Here is a 17,687-nt window from a genome sequence, read left to right as displayed (position 1 = left end):
CCCATAGGAAACAAAAGTCTGTGCATTATATGCATTATACAAATGCACAGAAAGGCACAGCAGAGAACTAGGATGAAAAAAATATTCTCCATGTTTGCTTGGTTTTGGTAATTTTGAGGAAGGCTGGAAAGTAAGATCATTTAAAAATTCGGGGCTAATACAACCTATTAGAAATCCTATATTGCAGGAGAACCTGAATATCTTTTGATAAATAGTTCTGTAATTGAAAAAAAAATCTGATTTCTTGTCAAGTTTTTAGGCTAACTGTAAGGCATCAGAAGGGAGACAGCTCTGTGTGCTTACCACAGGGCAGCAAGAGCAAGATCTACTTCTAATGCATGTGCTGTTTCCTCATTAAAACCAGTGGGGCAGAATTTGCTGGGTAAATTCCTGATTTCATACCGTGGTTGTTTGCTGACCCTAAGGCTGGTCAGGTTTGCTCACCTTTCAAAAGGAAAAGAACACTGATTTGGGCCCTCAGGCAGATAGGTACCTTGCAGGATGATTCTTCTCTGAATCAAAAGATTGCTTTGGGTAATTGTCTGAGTCCTGGAAGTTATCCACCGAGGATAATAAACTGTGCTTATTTGTGGTGAGCTTTTGGTTTTGATTTCCCAGGGGGACGGGTTTGGAACGGGGCATGCTGTGGATGTTGCATCACTGCTTGGCAGCAGGGCTGCTGCTCTGGTGTGGAAATCACTGCCTGCCTGCAGCCTGCCCTCCCTAAAGAAATGATCCACCCAACACACGTGTCCCTTTGTCACCCCAGCTCCTGGCAGCTGGGAAGCTCCTAAAACTGTCCTGTGGGCTCTGTATCCTTGGAGCAGCTGAAGCTGTAGGTGGTGCCTGCAGAATTAATGGTTTTACGTGCTGCAGCCACTCACCCAGCCAGTGCTTCACTGTGGTCACGGTGCTTCATGGGGAGGTTTCATTTTCTGTGTCCCACCCTTCATCCTGCACAGTGAGAGCTGCTCACACCTGCTTGCAGACCAAGCCCTGCCCTTCACATCCCAGTGAAGGATTTGATGCCCAAAGGTGGGCAGTGGTGCCAGGACAGATGACCCTGAGCATCTGGGGGTGCAATGTGGACCTACAGGAAGCTTGGAACCCCCTGGGGACCAAGGTGTCTGCAGTGGTCATGCCTCATGTTTTAGTTTTTCTATTTTTTAGATTCTCTCCTGCTTCAGTGTGCACTTCTGAGCTTCATATAGGGGATAGTAAGCTCCCTTCACAGAGCAGGGAGACAAAACAATTCCTTCTCCTTCTCCAGCTGGGCACCAAGGACAAGTGATCCAAATCTCAGCCCAGGAGCACCAACAGTGTGGGCTGGAGAGAGAAAAACAAGCAGGGTGGGACTGCCTGGGTGAAGCTGGAATGGGACAATGAACTCCAAGGTGCCAATGGAGCAGAACTGATCCCAGGGAGAGCCCCTGGGAGCGCTCGTGCATTTTGGGACCATTTTGGTTCATTTGGGTGCAGCCCTGGCTGGGCTCTGGTGCTGCCCAAGGTGGATCCATTGAGACCTTCTAATAAACACCTACTTTATTCTTTAGCTCTGTCCAGCTTCTGCTCTAGGGCAGCCTGCACAAGGTTTCAATGGAACGAAAGTGATCTGGCAGTTGAGTCACCCTCCTCATTTCCAGCAGTGAAAATGGCCTTCTGTGAAAGTAGCACGACCTTCCTCATTACGGAGAGGAACCCTCCAGACAGCTGCTGGCCCTGGATAACAGAACAGTTTCATTTTGTGTTAATTGAAACTGATGCTTGGGCTCGGCTCTCCTTGTGAAAGCTCTGAGCAGCACATCTGTGTGCGTGAGAGGAGAGCCAGAAAGGCCGTGTGGTTCCTGTCAGCTTCATCCTCCTATTGCTCAAGAGCAAAATTGCCTAGGAAAAAAAAATGAAAAATATCCTCTTTGACCCAAAATTTATATCATTGTCAGTGAAGAGAGAAAGATTCTTGTCCACAGTGGGGAGGCGTGGGAAGAGACACTTGGAGAGTATTAACTTCAGGAATCAAAGATCCTTCCCACACTTTCCCTTAATCCACTGCAACTTTATTCTGCAGCTGGCGGAGCTCGGCTTCCCCCTCCTGGGGACAGGATGGATGGGCAGGAGCAGGCGGAGGATTTTCCTTCTCTTGGTGCTCCAGAGGAGAGCTGGTTTTAAACAGCTGGCTCTGGATACCTCTGGCTTTGTATTCTTAAGGGGCTTGTGAAAGGCAAGGTGATTTGGAAATCAAGCCTGTTGAAGCAGGATGAAATCTGCTAAGGCAATGTTTTTATCTCTGCTAGAAAAATACTAGGTGTCTAGTCATCAAAGCCCACAGTTGCTGATGTGAAATGTTCAGTGGTGATAATCTGCATTGTTTTGGTGTTGGAAATAGAAACCCTGTGTACACCTAATAGAGAAGTTAAATTCTGAGTCACAGGAAAATACCTTTGCCTTCATTAACTTGAAAGATCCTTTTAAAGTTTACAAAACAGTGATTTAAAAGTTCAAGGGTAATTGATGGTGATTCACTTTTAAGAAGAAAGAGCACAGTATCTGTTTTGAAAACAAAGGCGTGCATTATTATAATGATATGGATGAAGGAAAACAGTGTAGGATTGATCAGGTTCAGTAATAACCTCACCCTTTAAAAGACAATGAAGATTTATACCTAAGTGTAACAGCCCATCAGCTGTGCAGATTATTTCTGATTTCTTTTAGTAGCCTGTGAGTGCTCAAGCACAGATAGATAAAACACAGCTGGTTACTTGTGGTTTTAATATTAATGGAAGTGTCAAGGGCATCCAACCAGTTAAAGCAGGAGCACCTGTTCATATGAAACAGCAAAGTTTCAGGTTTTGAAGATGTACAAGTTCATTTTCATAAAGACTCAATTTTTTACTCCTTATCCTTTTAAAATCAAACCCAAAACGATGACCTTTTTATCTCAGTTTTTATTTTTTTTCAAAATAGGCTAGCAGATATCCCACCTTTGATAAAGTGGATAGATTTAAATGGACACAAGTTTGGGAAGATTAAAAAAGAAACTACTATTTGTTTATGCAAAACTTGGTGTATGGTAGTCCTGGAGACCCATGAATGCTTGAATTTCATTAAAAGCAGCATTTCTACATGTATCCATAAATCTTCTCATATGTTTTATTTTATTTTCTAAGACAGCCTCCAGAAAAGCAAGATTATCACTCATTACTGTAATTTGTGACACTTATTTGGGGAATTCCATTTTTTACTGAGAAAGGGAATTAGGGTTTTAAAGTCACAACTTCTTCCTTATTTCCTACATAACTGCTGTCCCACAGGTGATTATTCTGACTGTATTTGGTGAATGGCAAATACTTAAAAATCTATATTTGCACAAACATGAATTAATGGCTTAATAAAATTAAAAAATCAGAAAATTGACCATGTCTTAAGTAGGCCATTGCTGCATGTTTCCACATCTCTCATCTGGATTTGTGTGGCTTTCTCATTCTGAGTTCTACATTTTGTTGTGCTCTTGTGCCAAGAGATATGAAAAGTTAGATATATCTCTATCATATGCTCTAGTGGAATTACCTCATAATTATTTTTCCACACTTTAAAAATGTAAATTACTTGGCATTTTGCATTTTTCTCAGTAGACTCCTGAGTACCAGCAGAAAGTCTGATTGCTCCCCCAAGTCATCATGACAGGAAAATTGTGATACAGAGGAAACAAATATAAAGTATTTATTTAATAACGAATGCAGGATATGAGCCTGCAAATTGCCAGATTAGATGCAAATTTCAATGAAAATACAAAGATACTCTTTGTGTTCTATGTGTTTATCTAATCCAAAAGTAAACATTTTTTCCTGCGGCCCCTTCCTATTTAGATATCCAGTTCTTTTACACATAGACAAAAAAGCTCATAGTTCCTCAAAATGTAGCTCTTATTAATGCATATTCAACAGGTTTGCTTGAAAAGAAAATCCAAGTCAGAGATGTACTTATGTGTGTTAGAAGATATAGTTCAAAAGATGTGAACTTGGATGGAATATTACAAAGATTCCAACACTAGAAATTCTCAGTTCTACACAAAGATCATCTGGTGAAAAGCACGTTTTATTATTAAGATTTTTAATTTCTATCTCATACAAACCAGCTTAAGTTGTCAGTTATGGAAATATTTGCTTGACCAGATGTGCCAGCTTTAACTCTGTTCCCAAGACATTAATTTTCCAATGTTTCCTGCTGTTGCCCAATCCAACAGTCAGTCCTCCATGATTTATTTTTAAGACTAGGATCTTCAACTTGCAGCTTTGATTTAAAGAAAAAGAACAAACAGAAAAAACCTTCCCCCTCTAAATATTTTAACTAGATTGATTTCCCCTTGGCTTTAGATACTTTCTGTGTCCCAACACCATGAATTTGGAGGACCAGGTGTAAAATGCCCATGGATGCCCCTAAAGAAGCCACAGGCAGCAACGAGATCACCCTGTGACCTCCATCCTTTTCCAGAGCTCCAGCTAAAACTGTGTTTTTCACAAAGTGTTGCAATTCTTCATTAGGTGCTGACAATGGTATCTGAATATTTTCAAAATTTCTAGATGATATAATTCCCAGATTTTATAAACTTAGAGGGATTAACAGCATGGATCAGCATGGATGATGGACTGAGTATGAAAGTATCTGTGAGCCTAACACTTATGACAGCTTCTTTCTCTTACTGTACTTTTTCCTCTCTTTAATAATCCCCTTCTTTTAGCTCCTTATTCAAGCAATGGAACTGAAATAAAGAGCAGCACTAGTGGGAGCCCTTGGCTGGCTGGACAGCACTGACACAGCCCAGTGACAGGACAAGGGGGAATGACCTGACACTGGGTTTAAATTAGATATTTGGAATAAATTCTTTATTGTGAGGGTGGTGAGGCCCTGGCACAGGTTTCCCAGAGAAGTTGTGGTTGCCCCATCCCTGGCAGTGTCCCAGGCCAGGCTGGATGGAGCTCTGAGCAGCCTGGGATAGTGGAAGGTGTCCCTGCCCATGGCAGGGGGGTTGGAACTGAAGGATCTTTATTTTCCCTTCCAATACTGCAGGGCATTCTATGATTCTGTGATTCTATGATTCTATAATTCTATGATTCTCTGATTCTATGATTTTACTTTCCCTACTTCCATTACCCTGTTTTCTAATGCCTGCTGCAGCCTGCTGAGATCTGTGGGGGTTTTTCTCTGCAGCAAACAGGAAACTCTATTTCCACCACCAGAGTCCAGCAGTTTTGATCCCTTTGCAGGACACCTCACTCGACCTGTGCTTCATTTTAAGGGTTGGTGACATGAACCTCCCAGGGCTCTTCAGCCCACCAAGGCAGAGCCATGGCAGACCAGCTCTGCCTACACCATGCAGTAGGACCCAACCTGTCCCTCTGTTTCCACTCTCCCCAAAGCTCTCCTCCTTCCACTCCCCAAAAAGATTTGAAATTATTATTTCATAAGATAACACAACCGTAAGAATGTGGCTAATATTCTTGGATTTTCTGTATTGCCTGAGATATATACTATTTTAATTTTTTTAGCAGTAAATGGAAAAGGAGTTTTAGCTCCTTAAAGTGATAGGTCTTTGGTGATTTGTGTAAAACCATACATTTCTTTAAGCTAATTGAATTGTCAAGAAATGCCTATGCTAATTTTATTGTAATTTTTTGCCTTATTACAAGGTCCATATTCATGTCAGGATTCAATGCTGAAGATTTATTTTAGTGTCTTTTACTCAGGATAGCAAACAGTTACAGTTTCAATCATCCAGACTACACTTGATTAGAACATCTGTGAACCTGAGTGTGTTAATTAACTGTTTTCCTAGTTTAAGGATTTTTTTATTATTATTATTTCTGCCTGAATGGCAAGTAATCTTCCCATGCAATATCAGATAAAGTTGATTCAATAATCCTGTCACTTATTTTCCACACAATTGCTCTCTCCTGTTTTTGTGGTGTGTTTTGCTCCTCAGTGCTTTGATACAAATTTGTGACACTGCTGATTGATATGGAATCAATTATGGTTTGACACAGTAGAGTTGCAGATTTTTAAAAATTTTCTAGTGTGAGAAAGATTATCCAGAACTGTCTTCACCGCTTATTATAAAAATCTCCAGAAACATCATAAATTTCACATAATAAATGAGAAATATAGTTGTTTGTCACTGTTGTGATTTCCTCTGCAAAAACCCAAACATTACCTTCATTCATCAACTAAACCTCAATGAAATGAACCTCACAAAACCCTATCTCAGCAAGGCTCTCGTGAAATTTATTTTGTGTTTTGAGGCCCTTAGCTGAAATGTGCTCTGCAGCTGCAAGATGTTCTTCTTGTCTATTGAACAAATTCTATATCCACTGCCTGCTTCTCACACTTCAGGGTTTTTTCTCTGATGTGGTAGAAAGTGAAATTAAACCCATCATATTCTGTGGCACGTCCTGGGGAAGGTGCTGGGTTTTGTGCTGGAGGGATCTGTAGTACCAGCAGAAGTTGATAGCAATGATGTCAGGAAGGACTGAAAATAAAATAAGGTTAAAGGTAGAATGTTCCATCCAGTGGAATGAAAGAATACTTTTCTGCTGTAGATGAAAAGCTGAAAGATTGTTTATAAGGGGAAAAGGCCCACACGGGGACCCTCAGGCTGATCTGTATGCCCTTGTCCAAGAAACTGAGGCAGACAACACTGAGATAAAATCTAATATATGCAACATTACCACATAACCTGTTGTATCTACCACTACTCCAAGAGAAAAAAAATGAAGACAATTGACTGTAGTGGAGATGATAGAAATATTAATCCAGGAACAGTGTCAAATGATAAATCATCTGCTTTCTTCATCAAGGTAATGAAAGATTTAGAATGGACAAAGATATTAAGCAAGGGGAACTTTCTGATTGCATGCAAATCAATGACTTGGTGGGAAAACAGTGCTTCAGTAGGAGGAAACAAGCTCATGATAATTTTTGACCTTTCACTTTGAAACATATAGAAATATTTTACAGGCAAAAAAAAAAATTTAGGGGTAACAGATGTGACTGAGAATGCACAGTCCTTCATGAATTTAAAATCCTATTAAATGGCATGGCATCAGAGAGAAGTTTAATGATAAGGGAGAGATCATAGGAACTAATGAGGACTAAATAAACACATGAATTGTTCTACTGATACAGCAAATCAATGTATGTTCTGGTGCAGTGAGTGAGGTGTGTTCTCTGCTTCTTGTATTCATCACAAGTAAATGAAAAGAGAACTTTCAAGTCTTCACTGTGCCCCAGTGTAGGAGGCAAGTGGTGCATCCCCACTGAACAGTGCCCACCTTGCCACTACAGGTCCTTCTCTGCCTGGAGATAAATGCTATGGTGAGAGAAGTTAGGTGTGAATATTCTCATTGTGAAACTGGTTGCCAAAGACAAACCTCGATGTAAAATATCTGGTTAGCGACTGACAGGGAAATGTGCAGGGGGAAATCCATCCTTGCAGGTGAACAGCTTTGTAAGGTATGTCCTGAAAGCTGGTCTAGCCTGTGTTTCAAAACAGACACTTCAATTAGAGAGGAAAAGTATTGCCCACTCCCTCCACAGGTACACAGACCACATTAACCAATTAACAAACTGGTTCTGATGAACTCTGTGGGTTGGCAGCCCCTGAGGCTGGGATCCCACTCCTGTGTGCAGGCAGTGGTGGCCTGAGCTTACCCACACCAGCCAGAAGTGTCAAGTGTGCTCAGACTCTACACAAATTAAGCCTTTGCTATCCAAGGCTGGTAATTAGGATTAGCTGTGTGGTGTAATGAGTTACCTGTTTCCAGTTGTTCCCAGGTTGCATCCACCCAGGATACTGCATTCCCCTTCTCTTTCCCACCCTTCTCCCCTTCCTCCACACCTCTTCCCAGCAGACCTGCCCCACTCCACTTTCACCTCACCTCTCTTTGTCTCTGCTGCTCCTTCCAGGACCTGGTGCTGCCCTTCCTTCCGCTCTGCTGCTGGTTTATCTCCCTGCTGGCAGCTGGGATGTCTCATCACAGACCAAATCCTCAGCTGGGCCAAGCAACTCAGGTCTTCTGAGTCCCCAGGGAGGCACCTAATGATTAAATATTTAATTAAAGATTACACGATTCCTAAGTCAAAGAGAGAACCACGTACCTCATACCTTATTTGATGTTGTTAGAAAGATTTGGCTCCTGGTTTAGAAAACATAAAATAAACTTCTGCAAACAAATAAATGTAGAAATGTATATCAACAAATATACATTTATTATATCATTATATATACAATGATGCAATATTAAAATTATTATATTATTAATATTATTATATTATTAACAATATTATATTATTAATCTATCAAATCAGCAATATTATTAACATATAAAATATCATTAATATATTAGTGTATTAGTGTATTATTAGTATATCAAATAAATATAGAAACCTATATAAAATATCTACATTTTAACTATACATGGGGTTTGGAGGTTTTTTGTTTGGTTGTTTTGTTGATTTTTTTCTGCATTGGATCCTTAGGTGTTGCCCAGGCTGACTGGAACACCTTGGTTGGCCATGGCATGTTCCTGTTGTTCTGAAGGTACAGCTCATGTGGTGGGGATCCCTTCCCTGCTCACAGTGAGGGGCTTTGCCTGTTTGGGGACTTTGGGTCACATTTTTTGTGGTCATTTTCCATAGAATCACAGGCCATCCTGAATTGGGTGGGACCCATCAGGATCATTGAGGACACCCCAAGAACCCCACCATGTTCTTGAGAGCTTTGTCCAAACACTTCTTGACCTCTGTCAGGCTTGAATCTATGATCACTCTCTATAAGTGAAATTAAATATCTCAATTTGATTAAATTGAGAAAATAAATATCTTGATCACCAATTTCTTCCTCTAGTGATCCCATTTGGGCTCTCCAATATTAAAGTCCATTTTAGGTGGTAATCCATCCTTCTGCAGCTCTGTGACTGCACTTGTGTGTGCTGAAAGCCAGTCCTACTCTGGAAGCTGCTAAATAGTGAATATATGAAAAAAAATACAAGTGTGAGATCCATTCAAGCAGTGCTGTTTTATGCTGCCAAGCAAAAGGAAAAGAGAAGACACTGGAACCATGTACCCACATTTTTCACAATTTCTGACAACACTGAGAATATCTTTGGTTTCATAAATGAATGACTTGAACTGTTCTTGCCTCCGAGGCAAATCTGTGAAGTATCAAGAAGGAATAATGTCTTGAAGATACTCTGATGGGTAAGGAGGAGATTGTGCTCTGGAAACAAAGCAGTGCCATTATAATTAAAGCAGCATCACCTGAAAGCAGATGAGTTGGGGGGAAACTGCTCTTTTATGGTGTATTTTTCTCTGAAGGAAGGAATAATTTACTATATTACTGTGATATCTTTACTGAAGACATTTTTTCACCGGTGCTTGTAAAATTTCAGCGCATAAAAGCTGATTTTTCTTAGAAACTTGCCTGCTTTCAGAGCACCATCTGCTGGTGCTTCCTGGGCCCTGTGAGCTGCTGGAGAGCTGCGTCCTCTGCATTCATGAAAAACTTTAAAAATAGCAGGAATGTTTGCATTGTGAGGGTAATTCTCGAGTGGTGATTTGTGGGTTTGGCCCCTTAAGTTTTGTGTAAGCTCATCCACAGCTCTGTGGTTCTGCAGAGAAAGAGGCTGTGCTTTACCAAATGTGAGCAAATGTGTTTAACAGACTTTGGGTTGAACTTGTCAGATTTTCAATTACATTTTTAATTTAATGCTTTATTGCCTCTCATCCATGCTCAAATGCAATTTATTTCTTTCATAAACACAAATGAATTTTCCACATTTGAGGGAAATCATTGACAACTGATCAAATTTTAAGAATTTATATGTATGAGATAATTTTAGGTCTGAATTGTGTTGAGGTTGTTAAAGAATATTTATGTGGGTTCTAGCCTTGGACCTGTAGATGGCTTATGAAGATCCAGTGTGTGTTGAGGTTGTAAAGAACATTTATGTGGGTTCTAGCCTTGGACCTGTAGATGGCTTACGAAGATCCAGTGATCTTTTCTCAGTCAAAGTTATTTTTTACACCATAGCACAAGATGTCCTGTGTCTCCAAAAAACCAGAGAACTTTTCTATTTCAAGCTGCAAACTTATCTAAATGCTTTGAAGGATTTAATACTTGTATTTTAATCATGTTGATGACTTAGTTGTTTTTAGAAAGAAAACTCTAAATGAACTCTATGGTACAAAGTCATCAAAATGTCTCCTAAAAATACCTACAAAGCAGTTAATGTTCTTTCCAGTCTTTAAATGTGCTTGAAGACTTAACACTGCAATAAAGAAATGAAGTACAATTAGAGTGTAGGATTATGGGGAGATATGAACTAAAAGAGGCTTCTGAAATAACCATTTTGTAAGGAAAATGTGAATTCTTTCTGGAAGAAGAGGGTGTGATGGTGTCTGACCCAGCAGAGTCTCTAGGCCAGTGGTGCATTGGAGCACCATGCCCTGATTGAATTTGCCCTTTGACTCCCTGCCCCAACAGCCCCAAAAGGGACTGATAAATCCCATTTCCCATGGCACTCGTTCCCTAACTCAGCCTTGCAGCTGTTCCTACACTGAGCTGAGAGAATGGACTTAACTCATCCTATTTGCACAAGGTTTGGGCCTGGTTGGTCTGGACTTCCAGGGGTATCCTGTGGGACTGGATTGTTCTCACATTCCAGGTGTCCTAAGAGAATTAAGCCTGAGCAGCAAGATGTGCTTATCTTGCACCTCCAGGAAGCTTTACCAGCTGCAGGCATCTCAAGCAAGAAAGAAGAAGAAATTTGAAGGCTGAAACAGAGAATATGATGGGAGGATGGCTATGGAAGGTCAGCTTGTGAATCCACATAAAGTACTGTTATTGAGTCACAGCTTGGGCAGTTAGATTGTGTATATTTATTTTACAACACTGCTGTGAGGTGATGTTATCATTTTAAGGATGGGACCTATGTTTTGAGGATAGAGGTGCTTGTGCAATCAGGTAGGATATGTAAAATGCAGAAGAGAATGGTATTGCTATCATCTACATCCCAGTTGCACAATAAATCCTTTGCTAACTTCCTTCTTAGTGCAGCAAGTTTGGTGTGCCACTTCAGCTGAGTGAAGTACAGCTGAGCTTCTCAAATACTTCACTGTACTGTGTTTTTTGCAGAAATCTGTTTCCAAATGTCAGTCCTAACAGTGAATTTAGAGGGCTTTAGGTGGAACACAAGTACAGTACTTGTCTTTCATCCTCTGTCAAATTTTGTGTGTGTAGGTGGCAAGCTCAAGCAGCACTTGCCAACTACTTATTGGTTATTGGCTTGGGACAAAGCTATTTACATTTAGTTCTGAGGCATCCATTTGTGTACTACTTTGTATCTGCTTTCAGTATTGTATTAAAAATCATGACATTTTAGGTTCAGCAAAGTACACAGTCTCCAAGCAGAAGCTCTAATTTAAAACCACTTTGTAATCAACAAAGAAAAATTGGTCTGAAATCAGTTACCAATGCACAGCTTGGTGGCAGGACTATATTTAAGAGATGCAGTGTATCAGCCATTGAGTGCACAGGAGACACTAAAGAGTTATATATTAACATTTTCCAGACTGGCTTTTAGCATAAGGGTTTAACAGCTTGGGTTGTACACCCAAGATAATTGTTGAGACCTGAACTCTCATCAGAACATACAGTCCCTTATGCTTCAAAGGGGATAAGCACACAAGTGTACTATAATAATAATAATAATAATGATAATTATTATCTGGTTTCTGTGAGATGTTCAGAGAGTGTGTCTTAGGTGATAGTTGCAAGAATGAATCTGTTAGCTGGTATCACTTTCCTCATTCTTGTCACTTTTGGTATCCCATGCAAAATTAGCTTCTGATTCCTTTATAGTTTTATTTACATGTGTTCTGACCAATGGGTCCCACTCCTCAGACTATGCTGTGGATGTGCAGTTTGCAGTCACCTTCTGCACAGTCACTGTTGTCCCCAGCTTTGTTTGGAACATTGTGTTCATCCCTATCAAAATCCAACTTCCCCCTTCTTGTGGATGTATCTGTCTAAAGGGTATTTGGTATGCCTTGGGTGGTTGGTGTTAGTGTACATTAATTACACAAATAATGCAACATTTCCTTACCTACCTTCTCTGCCAGAAAAGAAGTTTGCTTTGTTTCTGCTTGCAGTCAAGGTGATGCCAGATTTGCTGACTCTTCCATTTGTGAATTTGCATTTTGGAAACATCTTTACTCAACAGTGATCAAAACTGTCACAAAGTTTTTACATGGGGACTATTTTAAGGTGTTTTCTTCCTTAAATCAAGTGGTATCAGATTTGACAATTATTGGAAAGACCTTATGCCACATTAAAAAGCCTTTTTTTGGAAAGCTTCTTTCAAAAAAAAGTGACTTGCCACACAATTTGATTACCATGAATTATCCTGAGGCTTAAGTTGACTTGAACCATTTGTGTGGAAACCAGAAATCACCTTGGAGCCAAACCAGGTTGCTGTGAGCCTGGCCCACGATAAGTTAATTTCTCTGTATTCACCTCCAAGTGTAATTAATTCCTGGTACCTTGCATATGGGTGTATGACAGAAAAGACAAAATTTTGTCTCCTATTTGAGACAAAAGGCGATTTTCAACTGCCCCCTTCATAAGGGATTGGTGAAATCACCATGGGATCCCTTGGTGCCAAGTAGAGAATTTGAGAGGCAGGACCCTGCAGTGCCCCTGTGGCTGGGAGCAATGAAGAATCTCCCCATCCTTGCACCCAGGATCTCTCTGGCACAGGGGGATGCAGCCAGAAGGGATTTGTTCTGCAGATGCCACATGCCTTCCTTCCTTTCTGTGCTTCCATGAACTGTGCCCAAGTGGTTGGTTTGCCACGGGGAAGGCTCAGGTTCTGCCAGAGCAGCCCTGGATCAGGGAGGGAAGGTTGATGGCTCTACCTCCTTGCTGATGCTCTCTTGCTGCCTGGTAACCTGTCTGCTCAGTTCTGAACTGCCAGATACCTTGCTTTGGGAGAAGTCTTTTCATTTGTAAATCTGTGTGGGGAAACAGCCCCGTCTGTGGCAGTTTTGAGGGAGCGTTGTCACATCATAAGGTGCAGTTCTGGCTTTTGAACCAAAGCCTAATGCTCCAAGCACATACACACCATTTTACATGTCTGAACAGCACTGTGCTTGTTAAATATGAATGTTTCCAGGACTGCTGCCCAGTGCTGCAGATACAGCATCTAAGATTATCCATTTACTGTCTTTCCATCAACTGTGTTCATTGCAGAAATAGAGATTACCTATCTGCCAACCATGGAAACTTTGAAAGTAAAGCTGTGTCCTTTCACCTGTAACTGACTCAGTGATCACAGGGGAACACTTAGGCCATAGTTAATGTATATTCTTCTGAGCAAAAAGATTCTCTATGGTGCTGTGTTATTTACATTTCTTTAATAATGCTTATGTAGAATCCTACCCATAAGCTTTAGTTCCATGGAGCTAAGGGAACAAAACACTGAAAAATTATTTTTAGTCTGTTCAGAGAGGAAGATCTGACATTAAATGTATTTTCAATATCTATCTATCTATCTATCTATCTATCTATCTATCTATCTGTCTATCTATCTATCTATCTATCTATCTATCTATCTATATATATGCTTTGCAGAAATATCACTTTCCAGGCTATAGTTAACTGAAAATCAAAATAATACATTGCTTCAAGGTGTCACCTTTTATTTCCAGTGAGATATAATGTTCTGGCTAGAGGAGAAAATGTATATGAGTGTGAGCTGGGTGTTAGAAGACTACTTCAAGAGATGGTTTTCTTCATTATTAATATAGCTTTTGGATATTCTGTGATTATTTGTAACTACAAAAAGTGTGTTTTGCATCAAAGGCAATTATGCCAGTTAACAGCAAGTTCAGACTATGATAATTGACTGAACAATCTTTTAATACTTTGCCCCTTTCAAACCTGTTGCTTGGATACCACTTTCTTTGAACTATTATGTACCTTGCTGAAAATTAAATAGTAAAGAAAAGGTTTAGCAGCTCTTTCCTTTGTCTTTTCCATAAACTCTATATTATAAAATACTTTCAAAATTGGAGACAAAGGGCTGGAGCTTTCAGGCAGCCAAGTACTGAAACAGCTGGAAAATGCAACTCCTGTACAATCTAAATTCAAACCTTTGTTTTCTAGATTTTTTTTTTTTTTTAATGCAAGCTTTTCCTTCCTTTTCCAAGGGAATTTGAACTTGAGGTGCAATGAAACAATTCTCAAATTGCAGTCATCCAGAAGTAACTGGATAATACATTCAGGTAAGTCTCTAAAATTGTGTGGTAGCATTTGTGATTTGGAGTTTTTATATAATGAAAGGTATTTTTCTTCTCCATCTAAATGCCAGGTATTCTGTTATATCCTGCCATGAGCTGCTGTGATTTCTTTAAGCTGTGAGCTGCTACTTTATATGTATGCAAAATCCTCTCACAAACAGCAGAAGTGTCTTGTTCAAGGGCTTAGATTTGCCTACAGAACTCATTTGCTGGAAACCTCCAGATCTATCTACCTAGTTTCACTTCACTCTGATGCACATGAAAAGAGGGGTTGGGGGATGAATAATCTGGTTGGCTCAGCAGTCAATGTCTTTAGAATCACCTTTTTTTGGTGTCATTTACCATCTGAGTTGAGCTTAAGTTGAGGATTTAAATTATGTGACATTGCTAGCAGAAAACTTGAAAGCTTTCTAGTGAAGGTCCAACCTCTGATCAGGAAAGTCACTTGTTTATAGGAAAGATGTTGACTCCAACCTTAGGTCCTGTTGGACCTAGATTAGGCAAAGAGATATGTTTTAGAGATTTGTCCCAATGAGGATGGCTTTTTCTGCCCACTGGAAGGCAAGGAAAATCTCCTGTCTGTTCCCTGACTATGCCTGGGGAGGGTTGTCCTGCCCCAGGACAGACACTGTGCTCCTCCCAGAGAGCTGCAGGGGTGACTGCCAAGGACAGTGAGAAGCAGCACCTCCCACAGTGAGTGAAAAATCAGAACTTTGGTGCAGCTCATTGCTCCAGGGTATTGATGGGGCAGAGTTGCAAACACAGCTACAGTCCAGCTGTCTCATGTTTCGGCTCCTTTCTGCTTCCTGTCATCCCAAAAGTGAGCAGAAGCAGAGGGGAAGTTCTTATCTGCATACAGGTTTGGACCACAGACATCTCTCAGTCTGGATTTGGGGATTTGCCTGTGATCTCTAATGCAAAGGGAATGTTTGGGTGCTTTATGTTCATAGCTGAGCCATTCAACAGCACTGCTGAAGTGACTCACAGCAGTGCTGAGATTGTGACTCACTGCTGCATCCTTTCTGGAAAGACACTAATCCTCCTTTCCTGCTGCTTGGGCTGGTTTGGGAACCACAACATTAAGGACTGAAAGGCACATTTATTAAATGACACATGCCAGGACTGGGTTTTGTTTGTAACAGCAAGGGAGTGCTTTGTGGCCTCTCTGCTGTTGACTAGACACTGACACATCTGGCACCCAGGCAGCAGAGGATGGAGGGATCTGGGCATTGGTTTCCCTGGTTAGATCTGGGTGTCAAGCCTATTTCAGTCAGTGAGTCTTTGGGCTGGATTCCAGAGTTTTTCTTAACTACCAGCATCTGCCAGATGTCAACTCCCTGACTCCACCCTTCCTGGTCATGCTATTTTAAGGCACTTGTATTTTAAATACTACTACTACTACTACTACTACTACTAATAATAATAATAAAACCCTTATAGATTTTTCTCTGAGTAATTTGCCCTCAAGGGACTTGGAAGTCTTCAGGTTTCTTCCTGACCAGTGACAGGATGTGGTTTATCCACTAGAAGTCATCCAGCCTTTTGCCACACAGGCAGTCTGGCCAAAAGCCTTTGGGATTGCCTGTGGAGCAGCAGGAGCTGTTCCCTGTGAATGTAGTAAGGTAACTCTGCTTCAGTTGATTATTGGTGCAGCTCTTGCCCTAAGGTGGGAGATTTCTGTTCTAAACCAACAGTTGTTGTTGGTTGTGATTTCTTGGAGCCTTAGCTAGAGCAGGAATGACCTTGCATGCCCTTCATGTTACAGATATTTGAAGAAGGTGTCTTTATCAGATCTCATCTCCCCAGGCTCCAGTGACAGTCAGTGGAGAGAACAGGCTTTGCTGGGTGTGATTTACCTGACAGGCTTTATCTTTCCTCCTTAGGATGAAGCAGTTATGTCCTGCACGTACCTGTTTTTCTCAGTAATTTGTAAAATAGCTCTTGGAAATATCTGTACTGAGTCAGGCGACCAACACCCACATTTGCTCAATAAATAAACTCTCAAATGATATTTATCCATGGAAATGCCAATTAACTCTGTTACCACAACTCTCTCCCAGGGCTTGGCCTTTGCATATTTTTTTAAACTAATTAGGGGTATGGTAATTTAGATTTTTTAAACAGTGGAGTTATGTATGTGAGGTTTCTTTTTCCTTGAGGGAGGGAGGTACATTTGTACCACTGTCCAGCATTGGTGTGGCTGCACTGATTCACGCAACTATGCCAGTGTTTCCAATTATAGTTGTTAAAAATTGTAGAAGGTTTTCAAAAAACTCATCTGTGCAAGTACCTATACACCCTAATCAATACAGCCACTTTAGCTGGCGAATGACCTCTGCCTTAAGACTCATTAGGGCACCAGAATGTGCAAGTTTTAACAATTTCTATTCTTAAAATATGAAGGAATGTGAGGCAGTCCTTTCTAATGAGGGGAATGTGTTTGTAATACATGCTTTGTATATTAAAAAGTTTAGAAGTCTTGAAAGAAAAATTATTGCAAATCAGGTACAAATTTTTCAGGGTGAGAAGGTTCTTCATTTTCTGCTAGTTGCTGAATTTTTTTAATATTCTTTTAAGGGTGAACATTAATAAAATTAATAAGAGGCAATTTTTTTCTTAACAAATACTTTTTATTAAACACAATGATGGAAAAAAGTGTGGTGGTAAGGCAAAACCAGTCTCAGCAACAGTCTAATTTTTAAAGCTTTCTGCTGTCACAGGAAAAATGTAAAAAAATGTAAAATATTTAAAATACTATCTCCTTAAACTATGAAATAATGATGTAGTTTTCAAGCAGGAACAGTATAAGGTTGGTATTTTACTGAAGTGCTGCTTCATGTGGCAGGTGAAATTGGAGGCTGGGCATGTGCCAGGCAGGGATGGCCAGGGCATCCTGTGAGCCTGAAGGGGGCTCACGAGGTCCTGCCTCCTACCAGGGATTCATATGGATTTTGTTTTCACATGAAACCGTGTGAAGGTGGTGTAGCAGATGTTGGACTTCCAGCCATTAACAATTTTCACCTTTGATGGCACAAGGCTGTTCCATCCCACAGAAGCACAAGTTCACTTGAATTCCCACGCTGCCCATCTGCCTGCATTTCAAAGTTTGCTACCTTATTAACTGGTGAAATATGTTCATTATAATAGCAGCAATGAGAAGTATTTAAGTGCACCTCAAGCAGTCAAACCCCAAAGATGTAAATCTACAAAACCCATCTGCTCCTAACTCAGGAACTCACATAAAATATAAAGGTGCAAAATATTCCTATATTAAGTTTTGCAAGCACTCACTTGCAGGCTTGGGGACATTGGAATTACACTTGGAAGTGCAAGACAAG

General features: G+C 40.5%; 1 long non-coding RNA gene across 2 annotated transcripts in view; it reads left to right on the top strand.

The window, feature by feature from the left end:
- Positions 1-17,687, top strand: part of LOC110475696 (uncharacterized) — a 338,194-nt gene that overhangs the window by 41,381 nt on the left and 279,126 nt on the right. The window contains exons 1-2 of one of the 2 annotated variants that reach the window (XR_014957026.1): positions 7,905-9,249; positions 14,260-14,334. This is a non-coding gene — a long non-coding RNA (uncharacterized LOC110475696). Of the gene's footprint in view, positions 1-7,904; positions 9,250-14,259; positions 14,335-17,687 lie in introns of those variants that run through there. The other variant, XR_014957025.1, reaches the window with a different exon arrangement.

Source organism: Lonchura striata, chromosome 1 (genome assembly GCF_050655825.1).
Source record: "Lonchura striata isolate lonStrDom1 chromosome 1, ASM5065582v1, whole genome shotgun sequence".
NCBI classification, from domain to species: Eukaryota; Metazoa; Chordata; class Aves; order Passeriformes; family Estrildidae; genus Lonchura; species Lonchura striata.
Note: the sequence above shows the minus strand (reverse complement) of the source record. Positions and strands in the feature narration are given on the sequence as shown.